An 8,019-nucleotide genomic window follows, 5' to 3' on the forward strand; every position below is an offset into this window, starting at 1 on the left:
ATTGGTGCATTTAAGCTCTCCCATCCCCAACCTTTTACTCACCGAGTACGGCATGACACTCACACTAGCCCCTAGATCACATAAGGCTTTGTTGATCGTCGTGTCGCCAATGGTACACGGTATTGAGAAGCTTCCCGGATCCTTTAACTTTGGTGGTGAACTCCCTTGAAGTATTGCACTACTCACCTTAGTGAAGGCGATAGTCTCAAGCTTCCGGATCGACTTCTTCTTTGTGAGGATATCTTTCATGTATTTCGCATAGGCCGGCACGTGATTGATTAATTCCGTGAAAGTAATTGAGACTTCCAAATTCTTCACAATCTCCATGAACTTTCCAAGTTGATCATCAAATTTGGGCTTGGCTTGACGACTTGGAAAAGGGAGTCTAATCACAATGGGCTCCTTCTCCTTGGCCTTGTCTTCATTTTTCTTTGAACTTTCTTCTTTTGATGATTCTCCATCTTTGGAGTTTTGCACAATTTCTTCCTTTTCACTAGCTTCCACAACTTCATCCTCAACTTGCTTCTTCGGTGCTTCATACCTTGTACCACTTCTCAAGTGAATGGCACTAACCGTTTCATGTCTAGGGGGATTACTTTGAGGTGGTAATTGCCCTTTTTGTCTTTGTGAGCTTGAAGATGCTAGTTGAGTCAATTGTGTTTCCAACATCTTGGTGTGAGCTAGAATGTTGTTGATGGTGGTTTCCTTTGATTGGCTATCTTTTTGCATTTGAGTGAAAAATTCTTGTTGATTATTTTGCATTTGGAGGACCGCTTTTTGGACATCAAAACCTTGGTCATTTTGGTGATTGTATGGATTTTGATTTTGGTAACCTTGGTTTTGATTGTAAAAGGGTCTTTGATTTTGGTTTCTCATGGGTGGTGGAGTGTATGTTGTTTGAGGGTTTTGAACATTTTGGCTTTTGTATGAGAGATTTGGATGGAATTTGGTGTTTTCATTGTAAAAGTTGGAATAAGGGGTACCACTTGTGCATGCTTGGAAAGCATTCACTTGTTCATTTGTTCCCCTACATTCACCTTGGTCATGTCCCAAAGTTCCACAATTCTCACATATCCCACTTGGGATTGATGAGGATGCCGTCATGGCATTAACATGATGCTTTGATGATTTTTCCTCAAGTCTAGCCATAGCTTGTTCAAACTTTAAGTTGATTGTGTCAATGTGAGCACTAAGTTGAGCACCCAATTGAGTAACGGAGTCCACTTCATACTTGCCTCCTCTAGTAGCCTTACGAGGTCTACTATATTGTGAGTTATGGACCGCCATTTCCTCAATCTTGTTCCATGTTTGATTGTCATCAACTTCGGTGAACATTCCATTCGATCCCATATTGAGAATGTTCCTAGAATCTTCATATAAACCATTCCAAAATTGTTGTACCAAAAACCATTCGCTAAGTCCATGGTGAGGACATGAGCGACAAATTCCCTTGAACCGCTCCCAAGCTTCATACAAAGACTCTTCATCCCTTTGCTTAAAACCCGTAATTTGAGCTCTTAGCATGTTAGTCTTTTCCGGTGGGTAGAATTTTTTGTAGAAAGCTAGAGCCAACTTCTTCCAAGAATCTATTCCAAGGGTTGCCTTATCAAGGCCCTTCAACCATTGCTTCGCGGTGCCGATTAAGGAAAAAGGAAATAAGACCTATCTAATTTGGTCTTGAGTCACGCCCGTTTGAGAGATTGCATCACAATAGTCGCAAAAGTTTTCCATATGAGAATGAGGGTCCTCACTAGGCATCCCCCCAAATTGGCTCCTCTCAACTAATTGGATGAAGGCGGACTTGGCAATAAAATTTCCGGTTAGATGTTGCGGTGTAGGAGTACCATTTGGTAGATTCTCCTCGGTGGGTACGGAGTGTGACGAGAATTTAGGCATTGTAGGTGGATTTTGTGGGGTATTGTGTAATGGGTTCTCTTCTCCTTCTATTGCGAAAGGATTGACAAACTCACTAGAGGGTTGAACAACTTCACTAATACCTCTTAAATTTCTCCTAACAAGTCTCCTATTGTTCGTCAAGGTTCTTTCGATTTCACGGTCAAAAGGTAACAAATCACCTTGTAACCTTCTAGACATGCAAAATATCAAACAACTCGAAAACAATTAGAACAAACCTTGAGGAGTTTTACTTCCCCAAGGTGAAGAAAGACACAACTAATAACAATAAAAAGAAATCTAAATCAAACAAACACCGTCCCCGGCAACGGCGCCATTTTTGATGCGAGCCCGCTAAGTTTTCACAAATTAAGATGTCGTCGTTGGGTCACGGTCGAATCAAAACACAATTTATAGCTTCACAAACAACTCTACAATTAGTAAAGAGGCAAGTAAAGGTCGGATCCCAAGGGACGGGTATTGAAATGAGATTTCTATTGCAACTAGCGGTGTCTAAGGGGTGTCACAAATTGGGTTGATGTAGAAGGTCACTAAACTAAAATAGCAATGAAAATAAACAAGCAAGATGAATTAAAGGGGTGTAAACAATTGATTAAAGGCACTAGGGTGTCATGGGATCATAGGGGAATCATGGGATATGATCATACAAACATGTTCTCAAATTATAAGCAAGCAATTATTGTTGTGATGGATTGAGTTGGGTTATATCTTACAATCCTAGGAAAGTTTGGGTCCCGGAGCCGAATCGATTAGATTGTACAACACCTACAAGTCGACTTAATCTTCCCTACTCAACAACATGCATGGTCTAATGAGACTCGAGTTGGGTTATGTCTTACAAGTCTCATTGAAAAGATAGAAGATGATAGTAAATGCAAGGATTCATAGGCTTAGCATTTCATCAAATATAGCATGTGCATGAGTTGAGATCAAAACAAGCAAGCAAATAAAACATGAAAGCATATTAGATTAAGCATGAATCATTCCCCATGTTGGTTTCCCCTAATCACCCATTAACCCTAGCTAAGAGACTACTCACTCATTATCATGTTGATCATGCTAGCAAGGTTGTCAATCATACCCACAATATGAAACATGATGAATAAATGAAAGTAATTAATAATAATTAAAAAGGGATTAAGAGATTATACCTACTAATGATTCCAATAATAAAGCAAAGATAAAAGAAGTACTTGAATGCTTGATTGAGAGGTTGTCAATCTCCCAACAATAACCCAAATAATCTTCAACTACCCAAAATAAAGGATGAACAAAAGAGAGATTAAAGAACCAAAACCTAGATTAAAACTTGATTAATACTTGATTACAATATTAAAGAGAGATTTGATTGATATTAACTACACTAATTATTGATAAGAAGAACATGCTCCTCTAATTAGACTAATGGGGTATTTATAGTGGACATTAGGGAGGATGCATTAGGGTTAGCTAAGGGCTAAACTAGTAATTACACTTTTTAGATTGAGCAAGGAGGAGCCGGTATTTTTCGAGAGAAGGGCTTCTTTATTTGTAGCTTGGAGAAGACAATCCGTGCTGTGCTAGAATCCGGGCAGAATAAGGTCGGGACGGGCGGATTCTGGCGTTGGAATCCGAGCGGATTCAAGGGAATCCGGTCGGATTGTGGAGGTGGAATCCGAGCGGAATAGGGCAAAGCCGCTCGGATTGTGCTGCTGCGGGACGGACGGATTGGTGACAATCCGCTCGGATTGTCAGTCAGCAACAAATCTTCTTCTTTTCTTCCCTTTTCTTCATAAATTCCTTGGGGATTTCCTTGGGGACTCAAGGATCCTTTCTCAATTTTGCTCTTCTACTATAATATGTACAAAGGCCTTCTAATCTTGTCTCTCCTTGATGCTGGGTCATTGAATTCGATCAATTTAGTCTCGTTTTGCCATGAAAATGCAAGATTCTTACTCCTTTCCTACCAAGGGATCAAAATCTCAAAGAATATGCAAAACAAAGAACTAAAGATAAGAAATGACCCAAATAAGCACTAAAAAGCATGGGAACAAGGCTAATTCGGGGGCTAAATATGCGCCAATTATGGTTACATCACCAAACAAAATGTGTAAGGAGGGTGCCCTAGCCTCGTGCTCGAAAGTAATGAAAGCTCTTTGAAGAAACAGAAATGTGTGACGTCAATGGTATGCTTGACTCATCGGGATGAGAAACGCGGGGATGAGAAAACTCACGCCGACGAGACGAGCCAATCGGTCGAAAAGGGTTAGGTTGTGGGCCCAGAAAAGGAACCCGTCCGTGATCGTAATATCAATTAATGCATTCCAACCAAGACCTTGTTCGAGTCTCACCATCTAGGGATCACAAAGACGTAAGTGTCCTAGCTTTCCCCAGCGGAGTCGCCAATCTGTGGACATGGCCCACCTCCAGGTCAGGTTCGATCTGCGGACGTGCAGCAGTCTTTTGAAAGCCACACTCGGCGGCATAAAAATGCTTTCGACCGGATCGTTTTGGATCGGTCAGTTTCGTATCGGTAAGGGTCTCGAAACGATTAGAAATGTTCGGAGTCGCCACCAAGCATTTGTGGGATGCTTGGAACCCGTTCAAATCCATTTTATACCTCGGTCCAATCGAAGCACAAAGCAGCGTTTGACATAGGTACTAAAGATAAGGAAATCGTCCCTCTTTAGCATCCTATCTCTAGAATGACTCTCGTACGCCCTAGATAAGGTCGTCCACTATCCAAAGTTTCTGAGTAAGAGGTGAAGGTACGTATTGGGAAGCCCTTTAATCAGACACCCAATCCCGCCCGCGGTAACGGCCTCTACTGATCGATCTTGGTTGGTTGAATGCAAAAGTTGATAAAATGGTTTAAATGCATGAATGCGCATCTAATAATGTAAACCTAACATGTGAGAGCTTTCTAAGTTGGTTGATTTAATACAAGTATCAAGTATAAGATGTCGAGTTGGATTAATGGTTGATTTGCATGCAAGACGGAAATTAAACATCCATTTACCGTATTAGGTTTATGGTGCATAACGTGATCCATTTGTCTTAGTGAAGCATTTTGCAAATATGATTTTGAATGAGCAAATAGTCATCTGATCCGTCCTATATCCGGACTAACCGGAGTCGGGATCGTCCTAGACTGATGCTGAAAAGGGAACAGACCCTACACCTGGTGGCCACATGAGGCGCGAGCCTGTTGGCAGTGCAAAGGGGTCTCTCCTGGTTTTGGAAATAAGAAAGAAGGGGCCTGTTTAGGCGCGGGTCAACCAACGGTTGTATTCCGTGTTCTGACCTTTTGAAAAACGTTTATAAAACGTATTGAACAATGGGTATTTGACCCGATTTCGTTTGAAAGGGTCGTTTAGACCGCATTTGTTGATTTGAAGAACGAGACTCGAATAATCATCATTATTTTGATGATATTCGGTGTCGGGTTCGACTTGGCAAGCTTGACATGAATAGTTTCGAAAATAATTATGAACTAATTGTTTTATGTTCAATTGAATGTAATTAGTCAATACTCATCATCGTACCCGGGTTAAAATCCGGCATGGTATATAGAACCAAGGATGACTTTGTGTTGGTGACTAATATGCTTGTTTTGAAAACGTAAAGAAATGATAAAAGGCTTAAAAATACCTCCCAAAATATAATAAAAGGCTTTAAAATGCCTTTTGAATGTTATTAACCAAATATTATCACCGAAACACGGATTTAACCGTCATGGTATGAGGAACCATGGGTGAAAAATGTTTTATGGTTAAAACAAATAAAATAAAATGAAAAAAGGTTTGAAAATATTTGAAATGGTAAAAACCGATTACAAATATGAAAATTGATTAAAGGGGAAAGACGAGAACAAACACGGTTGAGTTCTGACCTGGGCACCCCATTGAGGCGCGAGCCTTTGTGCACATTAAGGGGCTTCTGCCTCAGGCCAAAACTCAATTTTTGGCTCGTTTATCCCATGTTTTGGATCATGTTATGCATGTTTTAGCATGTTATAGTCATGAAACAAATGAATACATGATAAAACAAGGATTTTTACACCCTCATACTTACATGTTTGGTTATGGCGAGAAACCGACGTAAGTGTAACAACTCGTTTGGTCGGAAAAGACTCGGTTTAAAACCGTTTTGGTAATTAAAAAGAGTGTTTTATTAAGATTATTGACGGCGTAGTGGTCGAAGTGGTCGGTCAAGTGATTTAATGCACGATGACTGTACCAAAAAATGTGTAAGGCTTGTATTTACGATCAGTAGGTCGTAAATACGCGTCGGATTGTGACTTAAGAAGTCGAGTCGAGAATTTTAAGGGAGAAAAGAGGGGGCGGACACTCGCGTAAGTTCTCAAATGGGGGCATTTGAGTGGTATTTATAGGAAAATGAGTGGTTGTGTGAGTTTTGAGCGACGTGGCCACCTGGGCTGCTCAAAGAGCGCGAGCCACGTCGCGAGTCTTCGAGTTGTCCTGTCACTTTCACGCAAGTGCAATCATGATTTGTTCTATCCTAGGATTTGTAGTCACATGTTTGGTACTTGACCATTCATGAATCCGGAAAATCTTAGTATAGAAGGCTTTGAATGTTTTGTTTTTGGTGGTTAACTCGGTTTGACTCGTTGTTGGAGTCGGGATTTGAATTTTTGAGTCGATTTTTGGTCCGTTGTCTGTTTTGACTCTAGGTAGTGTCATTGCGACCCCGTCATCGTGCATTAAACACTCCAGGTACTTTTGAAAAGTTTTGAAATGTTTTATTTTCGAAATCGTTTTAAGTTTTCCGACGTGAAGTTATACACAAACTGTCGATCAAACGCCGCGATTCCAAAACATGTTGTAGTCCGATAATCATCGTGTGTTTGTTGGAGTCTTGGCAGATACTGGGTATCTACAGTCAGAGATTAGGTCAAGACTAACGCTGCTGAGACAAAGGTTGGCTACTTCGTCATCTTCAGATCCCTCGTCGTCTTCTGAGTCAAGGTCTCCCCAGCACGAAGCCATCATTACTTGTTTGAACTAATTCTTTGTCTTTTCGCGTTTTGTCTTGTCCTTGATCTTCTCCCATGTAGGGCAATCCTTGATCATGTGATCAGATTCTCCACACTTGAAGCAACCTCTGTTTGCGAAGGACGACTTTGTTTCTGTAACTTTTTTCTTGGACAACTTGTTGTTGTTGTTATAGGATGATTTTGTTTGTTTATTTCGAAAGATCTTATTTTTAAAACGGCGTGCAAACAGAATAGTTTCATCCTCAAGTTCAGAGTCAACTTCTTCGCTTTTTAAGGCCATACTCTTATTTCGGCTTGGTTCAGCGTCATCTTTGTTAAGAGTAATTTCATGGGCCATGAGAGCACCAATGAGTTCTTGATAGGATAGGTTTTCAAGATCTCGTGATTCCTCCATTGCAGTGACTTTTGCACGCCACTTCTTAGTCAGGCTCCTAAGAACCTTTCTAGCAATGTCCTCTATACTGAAATTTCTACCTAGGTTTTTCAGTTCGTTTATAATGCTTGAAAACCTTGCAGACATACTATCCGAGGACTCATTAGGCTCCATAATGAATAGCTCATATTTTTGCATTAGCATATCTATTCGGTGCTTCCTAACAATGGAAGTACCTTCATAAGCTAGTTCAAGCCCATCCCATATCTCCTTAGCCGTAGAGCATGAAGAAAATCGATCAAACTCTGTAGAAGTCATTCCGTTTTGCAGGAGACTTATTGCATTGGAGTTCTTTTCGGCCTTCTTGTAGTCGGCCTCAACATAGTCCTCTTCTTTCTTTTCATTGGTAGTGCCTTCTTCAAATGCAACAAGAATTTTGGGCGGTCCGTTTTGGATAATCCTCCAGCACTCCCAATCGTGACCTTTCACATAGTGAGTCATCATGTTTTTCCACAATCCATAATTCTTCCCTGTTGGAAATTATTAATCTCATTATTTAACATATTCATATATGTGAGAAATTATTTAATCATAAAATAAATTCTAGATCTTATGCATACAAACTAAATAAGAAGAGATGAGAAAATCGTTTTCCTTACTATGTGATTTCGGTTTTATGGGCACCAACAAGATCTCCTTCTTGTTAGTTCTTGAGCTTTCCAACAATGGATGAACA

The 8,019-nt window shown here is 40.4% G+C and overlaps 1 non-coding gene across 1 annotated transcript; it reads left to right on the plus strand.

Annotated features, from left to right (window-relative positions):
* The first annotated feature begins 1,417 nt into the window (after positions 1-1,417).
* Positions 1,418-1,524, plus strand: LOC141639858 (small nucleolar RNA R71). Its single transcript, XR_012542720.1, has one exon. It is a non-coding gene; the product is annotated as a small nucleolar RNA R71 (small nucleolar RNA).
* The last annotated feature ends 6,495 nt before the right edge of the window (positions 1,525-8,019 follow it).

Source organism: Silene latifolia, unplaced genomic scaffold, assembly GCF_048544455.1.
Source record: "Silene latifolia isolate original U9 population unplaced genomic scaffold, ASM4854445v1 scaffold_57, whole genome shotgun sequence".
Classification (NCBI taxonomy): domain Eukaryota; kingdom Viridiplantae; phylum Streptophyta; class Magnoliopsida; order Caryophyllales; family Caryophyllaceae; genus Silene; species Silene latifolia.